Genomic DNA, 19,892 nt, shown 5'->3' on the forward strand with positions numbered 1-19,892 from the left:
ATAAATGACTACAGTTTAAATTAAAATATTCATGAACATGATCATGAAAAGTCACGCAAACCAGGCCCGATGCTTTTATTTGTAAAGGGACCATGTACAATATTAAACATAAATGTTGCCATTTGATGAATTGTACCAGAGAAAGCTTAGAGCAAGGGTGTGTCCGAAATGTATTTTTTTCTTAGGAAGGTTCCTAACTGAGTGACATGACCCAGAAGCATCCAAGTGGCAGCCATGATAAGAGCCGTTTGAATTCTCTAAAAGCAAAGGAAGGCATTGTCAGAGCAACTCGACCGCCTTTCCCTAAGTCCTTTATGAATTCTCCTGACATCTTTCCTTAACCTCATGACGTTTTCCCCGGGGTTTAAGGTAAAGTGGATAGTTAAAGGGGATAGGAGAGACAATAGGGATGCACCCCTAGTTTACATCTGCAGTCCCTCGGCAGGTCAATTGAAGTTATTTGTTCTTTTAGAAAGAGACATTTTCCATCTAATCACAGTGATGAAGTGGACAAAAAGCCAATCAGTGGTGGTCTTGATTTAAAGAGCACATATAGTACCCCCTCCTCCACCTTTTCAAACAGTCCCCCTGTGGTCTAAATGAAACATCTGTGCTGTGCTTTGATCAAAATATAACATGAATCAAGCACCAGAGGAGGTTTGTGACCCTGTATATACCAGCTCTCTCAGAACGCTCCGTTTTGGTGTGTGTGTCTCTTTAAATGTAATGACCCCCCCCCCCCCCGAGTTTTCCCCGTAGACATTACTCCTCTGTAGAGAGAATAAAAAATAATGCACAAAGGTTTTGTTCTAGGTTGGGGGTGAAGTCCATGGGTGGAGATAGCAGGGGAGGGGATTTCTTTTTTTTTTTACCAGAATCCCACTGTGACCTCACAAGGAGAGCAAATTTGAAACGTAGCATTTTCCTCTGTGTTGTAAGACTTATGCAGACCACAAACAAACGACTGGATGGATTTATTTCACATGTTGTGGATCAGTAGACTCTCAGGTTACACAGATATATGTTCAAAAACACTGTCAGAGTGGAGTTTTCATAATATGTCCCCTTTAAAATCCAAAGTCCGCCCAGTCTGAGACCGAGAGAAGACCCAGTAAAAATGCTTTTGATTCTGAAACGAGACCTTCAAAATGTGGTCTTGAGACCCGGACCAGTACTACAACACTAGTTTGCATTAAGAACTGACTTCCAGCTATGAGAGGAAACGGGCTGCTGATGATAATCTGAGTGATGCTCTCTGTGATACAGACACTTTTTAAAACACTCTGCCTCTCTGAGATCAGCCTCTTTAGCCTTTTTCACACATGCATGCCTGAAAATGTGTTGAAAATTTCAGACAACCTGCCCCTGAAATGAATGTTGTAGTAGTCCAAAACCGTCTTTTTTGATATTAATAGTGTAATTGTGCTGTATAAGAGTAAATGTACTTGCAGTTTATTTTAATATCTCTGTTTTTCTGCGGTTGTCAGGTAATTTCAAACATGCATCATTTTAAAGAGATGAAACATTACAAAGCTCATGCTGCAGCTCCAGAAACTTCCTGATATCTGTCTCATCGGCTCGACTTCAGGTGGAAGGTTTTACCGGGGCTGGCAGGAAAAAGGTCTGGGTACAATTCGACTGTGTGCGTTCACACATGCAGCTCAACCGCGAACATTTCAGGAAACTTTCAGGAGTTTGTGCATGTGTGAAAACAACATCCTCTGAGAGACACTCTGCAGAATCATAGATACATCTCCTGTTGCACAACGTTCATCCTGTAAAGCCTCAGAGCCGCAGTGGTTCAGATCCTGCCCGGATTTCAGCTCCAGCACAGTCACGCATAGCCCAACACAATGAGACCCCCGCCCCCCCTCCCCTCTGCCCCCTCGACCTCTCTAAATGAAAAACATACACACTGCTGTAGCGCCGTGATACCATCACACAGCTTCATTCATGCTGTGAGTGTGTTTAGTCTCTGTAATCAGAGGCTTTGTGCAGACAGAACGCTGCGGCGATAAATCAGGTGAGGAGTTTTGAGTTCTTCTTTCCCTGAAGGTTAGAAAATATGAATTTGTTTAGAGATAAAGGACCGTCTGAATCCTCAATCTGTCAGCTCAGTTAGATACAGGTTGTTGTTTAAAGATGGCTGCTGAAGCGCTCCTCGTCTCTTTAGATCAGGAGCTGATATTATCCTCGTGTTGAAGGATCCTGATCGCTCTCTGATTACTGGACAAAAGTTTCTGATATCTGTCCTGATTATGAAGTCATGCGGAACAATCAGCAGGATGATCTCTCTGCTAAGTGCGTCTCCTTCAAGTGTTCTTGAAAATAAAATAAGTCTTTCAGTCTCATATCAGATAGTTATTAAAAAAAAAAATAGTGTCTGTTATTGGTTTCTTAAATGAAGCCAACGCAGAAGTGCCTTAAACCTGCATTCTTTTTAATGTCCAGCAGGGGGCGGCTCATTACGGTGAGTAATGAGAAGTTGGTCGTACTTCTCAGTAGATTTATTCCTTTATGGTCTCAATCTCTAGTTTCAAGTCTTCATTACAGCACGATGTTCATTTACTAAATGATGGTCCCATCAAGGAGAAAAAAAAAGATCTACCTTTTTAACTGGACTTCAAATATGGATTAATAACATAACTTCAGTCTGCGTTTTTTCAATCTGCTCCGCTCCTCCTCTTTTTAAAACATGTCTACTTTTCATGTGCAATGAGGAACTAAGAATAGTTGTGTTGTTGTCTTTTTATCCTCAGTTTCGAGATGCAATAGCACAAAGAAGTTCAGCAGTTCGGTACGCTGGGTGCTAAGAGCTAGCATGGAGGGTGGCGACGCCGGAGCTAACTGTCCTGCCTTCTCGAGAAGTCGTGGGACTTATCGGACGTAACACCAGTGAGGGGAGGTTCCCACTTGACAACCCTAATGGTGTCCTGGCTCTGGCTGCCCATCTACATAGCTGCGTTTTGGGGACCATGTGGTTAAGGCAGGTAGTTTGTCACAACCTGGCTGGCTCACACAAAACGAGGCGTTCAGGGTCTGATGAAGATGGTAACTAATGGTCATGTGGTAGGTCAGGGCCTGTTTCCACAGATGGTGTTTTCAGCGCTCAGATGAAAACAGTCCAACTTTTAGAGCAGCGCCACGCTCTTCCCCTCAACCGACCAATCAAAATCAAGTAGGGGAGGGACTTCTGATATCAGACTCGTCTTCTAGAGCAGTGCTTCCCAAAGTGGGGGTCGGGACCCCCAGGAGGGTCGCCAGCCACCAAGAGGGGGGTCGCAAGATGCCTTTCATAAAAAATAAAAAATCATTTAAAAGTATATATTTTTACATTTTTGTAAATATACAAAAAGTACTCCAATGTCATATAAGACAGTATCATTAAGTAAAATGGAAATTTAATTAATGTGTACTTTTTTTTTACTGTTTTTAGGCTGTTGTATTATTTTGTGTTCCTAGTTTTTGGATAGGTTTATGTGTGTGTGTGTGAGTGTGTGCGTAGCTGTGGCTACGTTATATACCTAACTAACCACTTAAAGAACAGTGGGGGGGTCCCCAGTTTCTGTCACCCTCATTTTGGGGGTCACGACCTGAAAAGTTTGGGAACCCCTGTTCTAGAGGGAGTCATTTCCAGGCGTGGAGCTGCTGCTAATGCCGGGACAGGATTCCTATATTATACATTTATTAAATGTTTTCTTGATGATATTTTCTTAAATAAAAGCAAATATTAAGCACACCTGACGATCATTTCAGAGGGAAGTGGAGGTTAAATTCCGTAACCTAGCAACAATAAGCAGTAAGCATAAGTTTGGTTGACACAGACCTTTAAGTAACTTCTCATTAGGGCATGATTTGGGTTGAGGGGTTTCCTCACTGAGCACTTATCCTTTCACTAGTTCACAAGTGTCTAAACTTCAAACCAAAAAGACAACTGAATTTATGTTTGGCACCAACAGTTCAGTTCAGAGACCGACCGGCAGTGAAAACTTTGGTTCAGATGAAGCAAGTCTCCTGATTCTACTTTTGACCCCTCCTGTTCTCTTCATGAGAAAGTGTTTTCTGGTCTACAAACATCACAGTTTAAATCCTCACTTTCACACGTTCTGCACTGGCAGCATGCAGCGATCCATCAATAATAAGATAAAAGGGCGGAGAGGATTGTTGAGGCTTGTAATTAAATCTTGGATGATTGTGTAACACTTGTTGACAACTGAACTCTCCAACATGTTTGTAAAGAAGTGTGAGAACAGACTTCAGCCTCTCTGACTGTGTGTGTGTCCTGAAGAGTAAATCTTATGAACACACAGCGCTGACACAACAAGCAGACGGCAAAGAACTAGTGGTGTCGCCTCACGACGCCTTTTGTCTTGGCCAAAAAGTTACGACTTGAACACACCGCAAAGACTACAGCCGACGGCCAACCACCACGTACGTTCTGCTCATGCGTGAGAGGAAGTAACTCTCCATGCCAGCAGGGGGCGGTAGTCCGTTGTCATGATGCGAGAAGACCATTTTCACACCGCTGTCGGTCACCACTCGTATTATAGGTCGTCTACTAATGGAGAATAATGTCTGATAAAAAGTAGAAAATGGCGCTGGCGTTGTCAGTTCTTGGTCTTTTTGGTGGAAAAAAGAAAAAGAAGAGGTGGAGGAGACAAATACGGAGAAACCGCACTAATGGGTGAAAGCATGGAGACTACAGAGGCATGCTCAAGGGGCTTTACTGAACCTGAGAGGAGAGCTGGAGAGAAATGAAACCTCCCAACAGCCACGGCTAACACGTTAAACCTTCATTCATAAACTCAGTGACTCTCTCGTCCTGACAGACAGAAGGCCACCAGGTGGAGACGGAGCGTGCCGTTGAATTATCTACTGATGGTGTGAGAGCTCAAATGTTGCTCCAGGCAGACACTTGAAATGATTCCAGCTACGCCTCGTCCCGGTGCCACATATACTGTATGGACGTTGACAACGCGGATGTGCCGCTGATTGGTTACCTCCACCTGTGGTGCTCCCTGAAAGTACATTACAGGCATCTCAGGACAGTGAGCTTTTGTTTAATAAGAAGTTCACGGGTCTGGTCGTGTAAACGTAACTTATACACATTATCACTACAGATTTCATAGTTGGCTGTTTTTTTTTTTTGTTTTTCCCTCCCATTTTTTTTTGAAGCTGAGAAATACAATTTTGGGTCTTTTATGTGATCCAAGAGTTTAATTCAGCATGACGGTGTGAGTTCTGGATCCACCACAGGAGGTTCATAAACTTCAGATCCTGCGGTGTCTGATGATCTAAAACCTCTCCGTGCAGACGTACAAAATATGATTTGCATCAACATCTGATGTATCGATTGATTCCAGCTGTGACTGGATGAATCTGTCACACTGTAACCTCCACATGTCTGTGTATGTGTGTGTGTGTGTTCTAATGCTCCTTATATTTTACTTCTCATTTTAGCTAACAGGCCACATACAGTGAGCACAGACACTTTACAGATCACCTGTTCAATGCGAGATATTTACACCACTCTCCTTCATTGTGAAGGTCATGGAGACGTATTAGAGGGATGATCCCAGCTCTGTGCCGCCATCGTTGGTAGTCACAGAGCCGTGTGAGACAGCACGAGGGAGCAGTGTGGTGTGTGTGGTGTCTGAGTGTGTGTGTGTGTACGTGGAGCACCTGATGCTTGTTTACGCGCCGAGCTTCTGCAACACTCTGTGAAATCACAGACTGGGAAACTAATATTTCACTGTTGTGTACTCAATCTGAACAAAGATGTAAATCAATCAATCAATCTTTATTGGTTGTATAGCGCCAATTCATAACAAGTGTCATCTCAAGACAGTTTAAAAAAAGCAGGTAAAAGACCCTTACTCAATATTACAAAGACCCAGACACACACATGTTAATCCATCACGAGCACTTTAGCAAAAACAGTGGCAAGAAAATCCTGCTTTTAACACGCAGAGATATTGGGCTTGGTTGTCAAAATGTGCTTGACTTTTATGATTCTGGTACCACGTGTTTTAAATTGATAGAATCTGTGATATTTGATTTGTTCTTTGATATTATTATTAAAAGGAAGAAGAATATAGACTAATAAAAAATATATAAGGAATAAAGAATATACTTTAGAAAACAGTCATCATTTGTAGTTTTATTTTGTTTTGTGAGGTGAGGTCCAATGCTACGTCCGAGTGGCAACCTCCGGTGTTGAAAAATGAAGCCAATGCGGAAGTGCAAAATCCTGCAGTTCCTCGAGTGTCCACTAGAGGCTGGCTCCAGGAACACAGGAAGTCACATACACACCACAGGCAAAAAAAGCCGTTTTTTACAGCATAAATTAACATGTTTACAGCCTGGTTCAAAAAACGAAAATGTGTCTCATTAGTTATTGTCGTCATGTGCACACACTGTACGGGCGGTGAATATTTTTTTAAATGGATCAGAACGACACGTGTTATCCATAGTTAGGTGTGTAGCTGACCTGATTGACAGGTGGGCACAATGTAACGGTTCATCAGGAGGCTTAAAACCCGCCTCAGCTCTCAGCCTGTCGTTAGGTTGAATTAAAGTTAGACTGAGACAGAATTTCCAACATGGCGGCTGCTGCTGATGAGCCTCCGGAGCGACCTGCAGGAACAGATGGCTGACGTCACTCAGGCTTCAAACATTAATATTTAAAGTCTATGTATATACCACTTCTGTCTTCTAAAGGATTATTTATCAGTTTGAAAACATATAAATACTAAATTGATCTTTTACTTCCCTTGTTATATTCTTTGATCTGTTCTTGGTGTCGTCTTTAAATCTTCCACTCAGACAAAGTGCACAGCTGTTTTTTGTATCTTGATCACGAGTGTGTGTTTGTTTGTTTGTGTGTGTGTGTCTGGTTTGTAATTTTGTGTTTGTGAACATCTCCTCCCCTTGTCTCTTTTCCCAGGAACTCGTCTGCATCTTGACTTCGTTAAAACACTGCTGGCAGAGGAAGCTCACAGTCTATGTGGGCCAGATGGCTCTGAGTGTGTGTGTGTGTGTGTGTGTGTGTGTGTGTGTGTGTGTGAGTGAATGTACAGTTTGTACACAAGCTAAAAAAAATAAGTGTTCATACATTCATACATATATAAGACAATCTGACACCCCTCTCCACATTGAAACAATCACATAAAGAACATTTGATTGTACATTTTTCTGGATTTGGAAACATTTCCTCGTTTGCCAAATAAAAATGTAAATGACCTCACATAACACCCAAACAGGTTTCATGTAATGTCACAAAGTGAGCAGCATCTGTTCTTGTTTAACGGGAGCATTAATGAACTACAACAGCTGGCTGGGACTTTTCCACGGCTGTAAACCTGAGCTCACGTGTCCTCCTCCTCGACTCTGTTTATCAGGTGAGAGGTTTAAAAAGAATAATGTACGTTTGAAGTTTTTTATTTAATTATTGTGTCATACATACATTCATATGGGCTTACGTGACGCCATAAATTAAAACGTTCCAGGATCAGAGTGCACAAGTTAAACTATATTAATTGTCAAGAAACAAAAAGAGAAAGCAAAAGCAAGTCAGAATAATGAAACAGAATATCCTTAGTCTTCTTTTCCAAGCTTTTTAAAACAAAATTAGCAAGCTTATGTATGTTTATGTTATGATTCTCCTGACAATATATTAATATATCTATATTTAACGTCTTTACCATAGAAAACACGTTTTCAGAAATGAAAGCAACATCACACACTTTTTTTTTTTTTAACACGTCTTTAAAAATCACCTCAATAAATTTAAGACAGAAAATTCTCAAGCAAGTCTTTTAGGTTTTCTTTTGCCTAGCGCTGGTGATTAGCACATCTGGGCGATGCCGTCCAATAATCATTCAAATGTTCCAACGTGTTTCCACAACACTCGCTAGCGAGCAGACGGGTGGATCTGGTTATCGTATATGACTCTTCTTCTTGTGTTCTTTTGCATCTTCTTTTGTTCTTGTTTAATAGCGGTTAACAAATAGTTACGAGCACATCGGACGTCACCGTTTCCACCAAGTGGTCCGGTTCAGGATGGTATCCATTTATTAACGTTTCCACCGTCAGAAGTTTGGAATGCTACCAAAATAAGGGATCTGTACCGTCCTACATTTTTGGTACCCTTCTCTTGGGCTGCCAAGGGTACAGATCAGACACTAAAGGGTCCCTTTTGTTTACTGTGTCCCTGTTCTTCTTAATAGCGGGCTACACTGTGTTGGGCTGCTATGATGTCACACTATTTCTTAGCTGACAAGGCTATCTCCATCTGGCTTACCAAATAAGGCTACGGTTGGCTGTGGAAACGCAAGCAAGATCATTCTTTACCATACCGAACTGAACCAAACGGGACCGCTTGGTGGATACGACGCTAAATATGGTTAGAATATGAAGAAATGACGCCTTAAATTAACAAAGCACATTCCGATCCAGAACAGTGAGACCCAATCTCTGTCCCAGTTAAGAAAGTTCCCAACCACAGTCTTGGACTCATGACTAATTTATTGCCTTCATGAATAATCAGGACATTTTATTCTAGTGATTGGTGCCAGGTTGCATGCATTACATGTAACATTTGGCCTCTCTCAGACCTGGATCCATATGTATGAGCAGCAAACTACATTGAATGTAGTTTCCTGTTTTATTTACACATTTGAACCTGTCATCTCAGAAACAGCTCTGCCCTGACCGAGTTCATAGAAAACAGATGAGTCCACTATGGACAGTTTTCCTCTCAGAGCTCTCCTTGTTATTTTCTTGATCCTGTGGTTAATATCTTCCAGAGAAGGGGACCCGAGTGTCAGACTGTATGTTGCATGGACATAAGAGCAACCTGAGACTTCCACACTTTTAAAAAACGTCCAGCTGACGTGTCAGCTTCCCTACTGAAGCTAGCGAGCGTTAGCGTGAAGCTAACTAACTATGCGGTGAGGAGTCAGTCGACCTTCCAAGCAAAAACAAGTGGAGCAGGAGTACAAAATGATCAAATGGTCCCAATATAGAGCTAAGACATACTCCAGATATTAAATTGTACTATTCCATGATCGAAGAGTATCTACCATGGATTTCATCATCATATATTAGTCAAAGTTTGAAATATCCGGGTAAAACAATCTCCTGATTTTAGGGCGTTTTGCGAGTACTAACGAGCAGAAGGACATACCAGCAGAAAGTTTTGTGATAACGGCGCCCCGACAGGCTGGCTTCAGTATTATGCCGAGGCTGTAGTGATGAGCTGTTCTGTACGTCGCCAGTTTGCCAGAGATAAAAACAGAATCAACTCCTTTGTCATCGTATATAAAGCTATGAAGCTGGAGAACATTCGAAGAACTTGGACACAGGAAGTCTCACATTGCCTGCATCTCTGTGTCCCAGGCTCAGTCGGACCCTCTCCTCTTGATACCCGCTGTGTTGGAGCTTGTGGCGACGTCAGAGCAGACCAGCACGAAAATAAAAGTACTGTTTAGGACTGTACGTGCCATTTGCAAGAAGGTGGCGCTGATTTCTGATTTCAAGTTGATGTGCATGTTAGTAAAATGAATTGCTTCTCTGAAATTTGTGTCAAAAGTCCAGTATACTTTACACCAATGGTGGCAATATGCACCCTTCCAACTTGTTACTATTGGACCGCCAGCTATATTAAATAACATAGTTGTATATTACATTATTGTTGAGTTAATAGATTTTTGCAGTTTGGATCAAGAAGGGGATCAAAGTATAGAAAAGAAAGCAGAGATTTCATGCATCATATTTTGGAGGTGTAGAGAAACAATATCAGAGAGAATAATAAAAAAAAATTCTCTCCATCACAGCAGACCTTTATGTAAAAGAGAAGAAGTTAGTTTATGTGGGATTCTGTAAAAAAGGTCAAATAGTAATAAAAAAGTTTATTGGCATCAACTCGGTGGAGAAAGCAGCGCCATCATGGAGGCAGTGAGTGAAGACTGGAGCGAGGAGTGGTGTGGTCAGCCAGCTGAGGGGATACAGGGCCTACATCATAGTCGTCCACTGTAAGGCACACCAGTGGGAATTCACCTTTTCTGATGCCATCCGGTCCAATGTGATGCTTCAGTAAGACCTCTACAACTTCTACCACACCAGTCCACTGGACAGGGCAAATCTGATTGACGGCTTCCAGGCTCTCGATAGGATCCGATTGGTAGGGCACCAAATGCGTGCCCTGGACCACAATGCAGGGTGACAAGCCCCTGGAACAGGTAGATTGCTATGTGAAGTTCTTGTTCATCATCAGAGAGGCGCCCATGATGAAAACCACAATGGCCAACAGCTGTGAGGGAATTTCACTGAGCAGAGGTGACACCACCTCACAGGGAAAAAAATGATTGACAGGCTAGTTGAGAGTATGACTCACAGATTCCAGGACACCAGTGTAGGAATACTGCAGGCCACTAGGCTGGTCAGCTTCGCAAACTGGCCAGAGTCAGGAGAGGGAGTAGAAGGTTGGTTTATTAAGGCAGTCAAATTAAGTTAAGAATTATAACTGTGTGCATGTTGTAATGTAATGTGTTTCTAGATGTGGTGGTATGGAACTGGAAACCCTTGTGAACCATTTCAAGCCAGTCCTGGAAACCTCAGGCATCAACGTTGAAAGGATCCCTGACCAATGGTCGTCCGGAAGGTGCTGATGTACCAAGAACCCAGACGTCGCGCTTACAGAATATTTTCCAAAACAGCGAATACTCTCGTGGAACGGGACCGCATGCTGCAGGATTTTCCTCCCGGTGAAGCGAATCCCTGCAGGATTGGGAAGTCCCACTTTCAGAGAGTCTCGCTGACTTCTCATCACCTCACATGGAGAGATTTTTCCTGACTATTAAAACTCTGGCTGAAGTAGCGCTGGTTATCAGTTTAATGCAGACTGCACATATTGCACAAGTTTTTCTTTTTCTTAAAATTGTATTTTATTTATTTTATTTACCATTTTGCACAATTTAGAATTTATATTATTTATCTTATTTTTACCTCATTTTATTTTATCTTTTTACCTCATTTTGGTTGTATTGCACCGCGGGTCGGAGACAAACGCAATTTCGATTCCAATATGTCTGGCATATTTTGAAATTGACAATAAAGTTGACTTTGACTTTGACTTTGACTTATTCCAGAGTCCAGTGAGGCAGCAGAGCGGGGTTTCAGCATCCAGAACATTAAGGCGGCCATGAGCAGTCGGTTGTCAGAGGAAAAAACGCGAAACCTGATGACTATCTTCTCTACCGCACTCTCACTTGATGAGTTTGATTACGCTCAAGGGAGCACCCACTTCAAGTCCTGATACGGACCAGGAGAAAGGTTTAAATTTAGACATGGATCGTTCAATTTGTAGCCTATTGTTCAAGTTTTGTTCGAATATATTAATAAATTAAATGGTTGAATTCTTTAATTGTTTCACTTAATAATAATAACCCCCTCCCGTTTGCCACCAAGAACTCTGGACTAATAACTCTGAAGCTAACTATTCAAAAGTACACTCAGTTTACTGCACATTGCACATATTGCACAAGTTTACTTTTTCTTTAAATTTTATTTTATTTTATTTACCATTTTGTACCTTTTGCACAATTTAGAATTTATTACTGTAAATATTATTTATCTTATTTTACCTCATTTTATTTAATCTATTTTACCTTATTTTGGTTGTATTGCACCGCGGGATGGAGACAAACGCAATTTCGATTCCACTGTATGTCTGGCATATTTTGAAATTGACAATAAAGTTGACTTTGACTTAGTTTTAAAAAACTGTGTTCTGCTGTTACTGCAAGCGGAAAAAAATATGATGCTTCGTAAGTTCATTGGCATTAAAAGTTACCACAAGGTCGGTCTGTTTTCTCCTCACGCTCTTATAAAATCATTGTCTGTACGATTGTTCTGCAAATGGAGCCTAACGTGTGATCGACTTGATTCTATGAACACATGCTAAAATAAATAAATAAAAAGGCAATGTGTCATTATCATAAAGATATGAGAAATGAAAATGACGGTTCATTATAGATTATGACCCTGTCGGTCAAAATGACGGACGACAAGAAAGTGTAGCGCAACCTCTGCAAGAGCCCCAGTCCCTGCAGAAGAAGTCCTGGATCAGCATCAACAGCAGGACACATGAAACAGGTTAAAACTGATTGGTGGTCCATCCCAAAGTCTGATCTACTGAGATCAGGTCCAGATCTCCTCTCCAGGGATCAGGGAGTATGATCCCACAGAAGCTGTGATGCTGTGGCACAAAGAGCAGGAGGCCAGACTTCATGGACTGTGCAGAGGGGAGCAAGTGAGGAGTCTGATGAGGAGGTTGAAGTTGAAATGATTTAGCATCTTGATAGATTAAGAGTTTTATTCAGGATTAAGTTGTTAAAAATGTAATCAATAAAAGTGATTTGGGATACATTTTGAACCTTATTATCTCAATGAAAATGTACTGAAACAAACACGTTTGTAAAACAAAAAACTTGGGGTCCTTTGTCTGCGTTTGTATGAGGATGTAGCACATCGGAGAGCGAGATCAATGTCTCCTTATGAAAGAGGAAGAACTCAAACACACAGCGTCCAAACTGCCTTCAATGTTAAACGGTTGATGAGCGTCCCTGTGTGAACATATTTACACGCCAATATTCAATGTTTGTGATGACGCCACTTTCTGGTTACAGACAGTTAGCCTCGTGTAACGTTTCACTCGTCTAACATCAAATATAGACTACGTGCTCTCACTTCTTGTTGTGTCCATATCGTATGACAGTTTACATCAGTTTTGACTGCTTTTGTATTTCTTGGTCAAAATTCTCCACAGATTCTTAGCGTTTATCCATCCATAGCCTATTCTCCATTTGAGGACCCGTGAAAACTACAACTGGAAACTCTAATAAACAGCCAGTCACGGTGTGCTACATCATAATAAAAACGTAGACTCCATCATATTGTGTAACGTCTAACAGACGCAGGAGCAGATGAGAAGATGTGGCCACTCCAGCAGACCTGGTACCTACACCAGCAGATTTTTTTCATCTACGCGCCACCTTGGCCGGTGAGTCATGAAGTTCATTTCCGACCCTGCAGCCATCCTTTTTTTGGGACCAATTCAGTACTTTTCCATGTTGTTCATGTGCAGGTTGGTTGAGCAGTCACATTGGAACACACTACTTTTCTGAATGTCCTTCCCGCTTTCCTGTCACTTTGTATAACTATTAATTAAAACCAAAAGAAGAGTTGACTTCCAGCTGCAACCAAAAGCACATTTAAACATAGCCGGGTATTTACAGAAACAAATATTTCTCCCCCTCCGTTTTCAATAATAACGTCGTACACACCAGATCGTTTTCAAAGAAGTTTTCCTTTACATGAACCCGAATAAATACGCCGTTGAGCGAAGGATAAAGCCATTCAAGCCAATCAGAATCCTCAGAATCAACAACAACGAATAACACGAGCGACTTCTTGTTCCTTTAAAAACGGTAAATGAATATCATTTTATTTAATATCCTTAAAAAAGTAGAGTGGTTGTGTTTGTAAATGCAAACAGGCCAAAAACGTTTGCACAAATGTAAAAATGAGTACCACCTTAACAGCATCCATGATCAGGAGCCAAACAAACTGTAAATATAGGACGCTCACATGACGTTGAGCAATTTTCTGTCGCATACTGTGACGTTTGAGAACCGAAAACTCAGTTTCACCCAGTACACACGCAAACACGAAAACGCCGTTTTCAGAAATCTCCACTTTGGCCGGAGTTTTCAGAAATGATCGTTTTCCGTGATAAAACCTCATGAAAAGATAAGTGTTTTTCCTGTGTGTAATCGGGGTCTGAGACTGGACATGAGCTGCTTAGATACTCCACAACAGTACTGTTAAGAAGTTCAGCCCTCACGATGTCATTGGTTTTTCATTTTACTGTCGAATCCGGTGTAAAAGAAACACTTTTAATACCAATTTTTTCGTCTTGAAAGTTGGCTGCGACCAATAAACCAGTATAAAATGCAGACACACACACACACACACACACACACACACACACACACACACACACACACACACACACACACACACACACACACACTGTTTTACTGCGGGTGCAGCCGTCACTATCACTGCAACCTGATGTGATGGGAAAGACAGCGACACAGACCAGACTGGCAGCGCTACTTCTACATATCTTTGCTCCCTCACAAGGTCATCATCGTGCATTTACAGAAAACGGTGGGAAATTGTCCTTTAAATAAACTTCTTTTGATTTAAATAGTAATATATCAAAGTTAAAGTCCCTGTAAAGTAAAATCAACAATATGTCTCCAAGTACGCTAAATATGGGGCAAGAAGATCGCTTTAAACATGTGAAAAGACTGAGAACTAAGTTTGACTAATTTCCGATTTTTCACCGTTATTCGGGTTTTCTCAAGTTTCAGTTCTAGGTTTTAATGGGCGGAGCTAAGTCGGGTCGTAACTACGTAATTGGGCCCTTCATCTCAACGTTCTATGCTAAGCGATATAAAAACACTGAGCGCTTCTTCTTTTTCATGATTCTGAAGCTTAATTTTATAAACTTATAGGTTTTTTTTCATTGCTGAAATTTGGCCTGGTGGTTAATAATACATTCTTCTTTTGTATAAAAAACAAAAAAACATATATAATTTTTAGTCTACAGGGACTTTAAAGAGTGACCAGCGGATGAATTTGCTCCACTTTCCAATGTTTGCTACACATTGCACAGTGTGACACGTAACGGGTGTAAGTACCCCGCCTTAAACTCTCAAAAGTGATTTATGACCATCTGCCATATACACACTTCATAAAAAAAAAAATCCTTAACTGAAAGATTTTAAACAGCAAAGTTTTACATTTTCCCAAGATGGCTCTATTCCTTGTAGCAATGTTTTCACTTCTCTGTCTTTGACATGTCGTTGCCACAAACGTCCCCGGAGACACAAAAACATCTAACTCCTCAAGCCTCCGACCATAAGTCTAGTTTTGATTCGTATCCAGTGGTCGTCTCCGTTGAGTGTGACACCCATCTGGTGGAAAAGCTTTTTGGACCGTCACCCTTAATTTCCTCAAACAGGCTGTCTTAACTCCAGCTCTTAATGTGCTTCAGCGCCTCAGTGAAATGTGAAAATGTAATGCTCTGATCTGGTTTTCTTGTTTGGCTGTTCACTTTGTTTTTTAAATGTGACAGGTGTCAGATTACAGAGTGAACACCTCACAGCGCTGAACATGACGGCATGAAACAATAACACATTCATCGTTCTATGAAAAGCAGAATAACACAGAAACATTACCACAAAATGACCTTCGCTCCTTCAGATAAGTCTTGCACTGAATCGATTTTTTGTTCTGATGAAGTAATGCATTTAAAATGAACTACTCCCAATATGCTGGAAGATCTCTTCCTCCTCGTTCCTGAAAAACCATCCAATGAAATCTTACATAAGCACTTGCCTCCCCATCAGAGCTGCAAACTCGACCAGAAATTCTCAAGTGCTGATCGTTGAAACTCTTTACTGATGGTCTTAGCAACAAACCAAATGACGTATTTTTGTAGGCCAACCCGGAAGTAGCATCGCCATGGGGTCTAATGAGAATTCTCCTATGGGGTTTTTGCATTGGATTTTGGATCATTGCAGAAAATAATCTCTGTGCGCTGTGTTAAACACACATTTCTGAAGCGTAGGCGTTTTGTTCAGCAGGATAATCGATCTCCGATAAACTAATCTGCGTATCTTAATAAATAGTTTATTAATCTAATATTTGCCTTAACCCAAAGTTTAAACCAACAGGAGACATCACAGACTAGTGAGAGAGTTCCCGACCTCTGTGTCCGGCGTGATGGCGTTTAATGTCCCCGACAACCACTGTAGTCACATTTAGCCGCTTGTGAGCAACCGCCTTTTTAAAGACGCGTAAAAACTTCAAACTTCGTCTAACAAAACGCCAACATCTCTGTAGCGTGTGTTAACCACAGACCTTATTTCAGGTGTCTAACCACAAACACATTCAAAATCCCCATTAACTTTGAGAGGATAGACCCCATGGCGTGACAATGCTAACTTACTTCTGGGTTATAGGACTCATTCCTGTGGCGCCCTACTACATCACGTACTAAACAATCAACTAGCAGACTGGTTGTATGTCAGACAGTGGGAACAAATGTACAGCTCTGTAAATTGTCCTCCGTACTCTTTGCTTTACTTTTGGTTCAAATGAGATGATATTATCATATTCCTTTGGCTTCCTTCTACCCAAATGCATAGTTCAACTTCCAGTTAAAACCCAGGGTGGGAATTGTGGTATGGGGCTGACTGTGGCGTATACATGCAAGAGTCCAATGACCTCAATAACCACGTGTGCTCATTTCATCTCAAATAATCCGACTTTCAGTATCAGTTTGTTCAGTCAGACTAAAATGTTTGAAAAGTGTATTTGAAAAGTCCAGTTTTAGGGGTGCAGATGGCATAGTGGTTAGGTTGCGCCCCATGTAATGAGGCATAGCCCTCCAAGCTAGCGGCCAGGGTTCAAATCCCACCTTTGGTGTGTTTTTCATTATGAGCTACACCTATAACATTCAATGTATTTGATCAGTTTTTGATATAAAATCCTGACCTGTCAATCAACAATAGATCTTTATTTTGTATAGTGCCAATTCAGTTTAGCTTTTTTTATCTGTTAAAACCAAAACAACTCGCGGTGCATTGTTGTGTTAGCATGCTAGTGCTAGCGATATTTATTATGCTCGCATCTTCACACTGCATGTAAATTTACCTGAAATGAGCGTGATCTAGAAACACAGTTAAGCAGTGAGTACAGTATGTTATTCTTCTTTTCTCTAGTCCCTCAATTAAACAACTTTTATACGCGAGGGGAGGAGTCAGCCGGCCGTCCAGGCGATGTAAACAAACTGAAGATAGGACTCGGAAAGCATCACAGACAGTGGGACTCGGGTGTTACACCCATTGTAGACAGTTATGACTCACAGAGTTATTTTCAGAGGAGATACTTGATTTCTATTATATTTAAGTGTGAAAAATCACATAGAAAGACTTTAAGAAAAAAAGATTGACAATGTGTTGCATGAAAACAAAGCTCTGTAACATTTTGGAGCCCTTCATGGAAATGGGATTCCTAAACTCTGCCTCCTCTCTGACAAAGCGTGCATTGTCGGGACAGTCACATTTCCTCATGCGTTAGGCTTAGAGATGTAGGCAGAGATTGTCTGGCCACCTTCTTAAACGCTTTGATATTTAAATGAAACATGGTGCTGCACAAACAGAGCCAGCGACTGAGGGACTGTGGACAAATCCAAAGGAATTCCTGTCACATGAACAGAGAGGCCCTGACATTTCACTGGGAGCGGCTGGAAACAATGTGAGCATGTTGATTTGAATGTCATGGTGGCTGTGATGACGAGGGGAATGTGTAAATGTTGGGCCTGGCCCCGCCTGCTGGATGTGGCGTGATGATACCAGGCCAACAGAGATGTACATCACCTGACTTGAGACCACAGACTGTTTGAAGGAGTAGCCTCTTTGTTTGAAAAGTGATGCCAATGCAGAAGTACCCTAAGCCTGCATTCTTTGTAATGGCCAGCAGGGGGAAAACTCCACTGGTTGTAAAAAGGACTCTTACTGCACAAAGTCTAGGATCAAATGGTCCGACCTCTCATTTGATCTGTTTCCCTCAGTGAACATGTTAATAATTAGTTCATGGTTTAAACCTCTAGTTTTAATACAACATAATGTTCATTTTGTAAATGGTGGTCCCATTGAGAGTAAATCAGACAATAAAGCAGGTGAGGATTTAGGGCGAGGCTACCTGTGTTTTACAGGTCACTACCATGGTGGCCTGTTTGTTAATATGGCACATCACAGACAAATGTAGATCCACCAAAAAGAGGAAAAGATTGTTCTTTTAGTAGCCTGTAAGTCAAAACAGAGGTATAATAATTGTATTCACCATCCGTCCATATTGTAGACTGTAAATATTAATGTTTGAAGCCTGAGTGATGTCAGCCATCTGTTCCTGCAGGGGGCGCTGGAGGATCATTGGCAGCAGCCGCCATGTTGGAAATGCGGTCTCAGACTAACTTTCAGTCAACCTAACGACAGGCTGAGAGCTGGAGCTGAGGCGGGTTTTAAACCTCTTGATGAACTGTTACATCGCGCCCACCTGTCAATCATGTCAGCTACACGCTTTACTATGGATAACATGAATCGTTTTCAAAATGGAGCCGTTTTAAAAAAATTCACCCCCCGTACAGTGTGTGCCCATGATGACAATAACTAATCAGATTTATTTGGTTTTTTGTACCAGCCTGTAAACATGTTTATTTATGCTGTAAAAACTATTTTTTTGCCTGTTGTGTGTATGTTTGTGTGTATGTGACTTCCTGGAGCCCGAGCCTCGAGGAACCAAAGTTTTTTTTTTGCACTTTTACATTGGCTTAATTTTTCTAGACCGGAGGTTGCCGATTGGTCACTTTTGGTTGGTACCACTGTGTCTCACGGTGACTAGTCCTGGTCCAAGGGTACCATGGACGACAAGTGCAACCAACCTGCAACGGCTGAAAGAAATTATTAGGAAAAATGTGCAGCATATTTGGAAAACCATATTAATTCAAAGCAAATGCAAAGACTGAAACGCTCTACAAATTATGGAAACATGATGCCTATACAAAGTCATTTTTGCTGCTGCAGGTCAGCTTCTCTTGTTGGCCATCGTACAGGACTCCATAAAAACTCTAGCACTGCTCTGAAGGTGTTACTCGAGGCTCAATGTATCTTTATTAGTAGCTACCCAAAAAGCATGGCCCTCAGTGGCTAGCCATGAATAAACCCTGACATATTTGTTCGTGGAGGCATTAAATAAGACTTGAGGACATCATGAGACTCCCTGAGGATCATACCAATCACACTTTGAATTTAAAAAAACACATTTGAGATGGACTTCCCTGACCAGAAAAGACCTTTTCCTCGTCCTCACTCCCCCCCGTCCTCATCAGCTCAAATTTAGCTCTCCTCCAACCGACTGAATGATTACATTCATCATATCCCACAAAGAGCATTCATGCCATCCTGTGACGTGATCCCTCAGATCCGCTCAGATCCCCGTGTGCCAACAGGCGACGTGAGACTTCAGCCTTCAGATCTGTGCCAACCCAAGCCCGGCCCACCCCCTCCCCCTCTGGTGGCCTACGTGCAGACTGGCAGCACCACAGATCCAGCCTCTCTCTCTCTCCTCTCTATTAGATTCAGCTCCCCCCCCCCCCCCCCCCCTCCTGCTCTGTGTGAGTTAACATCACCCCATATTACCGTTTGTCACGACCACAGTGTTTAATATGCGCATTACAAGTTCACACACACACAGACACACTCACACACAAACACACATTAATGGTAATTGTATGCAGACCGCCTCATTGGCAGAGAGCAGCGTCAGGCTTCTTTAAAGAGAAAGCAGGAGAGCTTCCTCTGAAGATTCAGTGCTTTGTTTTTTATTTAAACTCACCTGAATGAATGTAGTTTTACTTTTTAGACGTGGCTTTAATGATTTTGAAAGCTTTAATTTGGTAAAAGTAAATACTATTTTGTGTTGCATAGATAAGTGTGTGATATAAGTTCTTATAATTAACTGTTGTCATAGAAACAGCTACTTTATGGCGTGGTCATCTAAAGCTTTTTTTTGATTGTTTGGCTTTTGTGGAGTTTCTGTTTTCCTCAATAGTTATTTTTATTAATTTTTAAGTGAGTTTGTATTAAATAGAAATTACAGGAAAACCTTTAAGTTGTAAGTCAAGGTTAAAAGTTTGGGATTTGCACTTTGTTGTCGTTGAATTAAAGAACACAACAAAACTTTATTTGGCTGCA

Source organism: Labrus mixtus, chromosome 11, assembly GCF_963584025.1.
Source record: "Labrus mixtus chromosome 11, fLabMix1.1, whole genome shotgun sequence".
Lineage (NCBI taxonomy): Eukaryota > Metazoa > Chordata > Actinopteri > Labriformes > Labridae > Labrus > Labrus mixtus.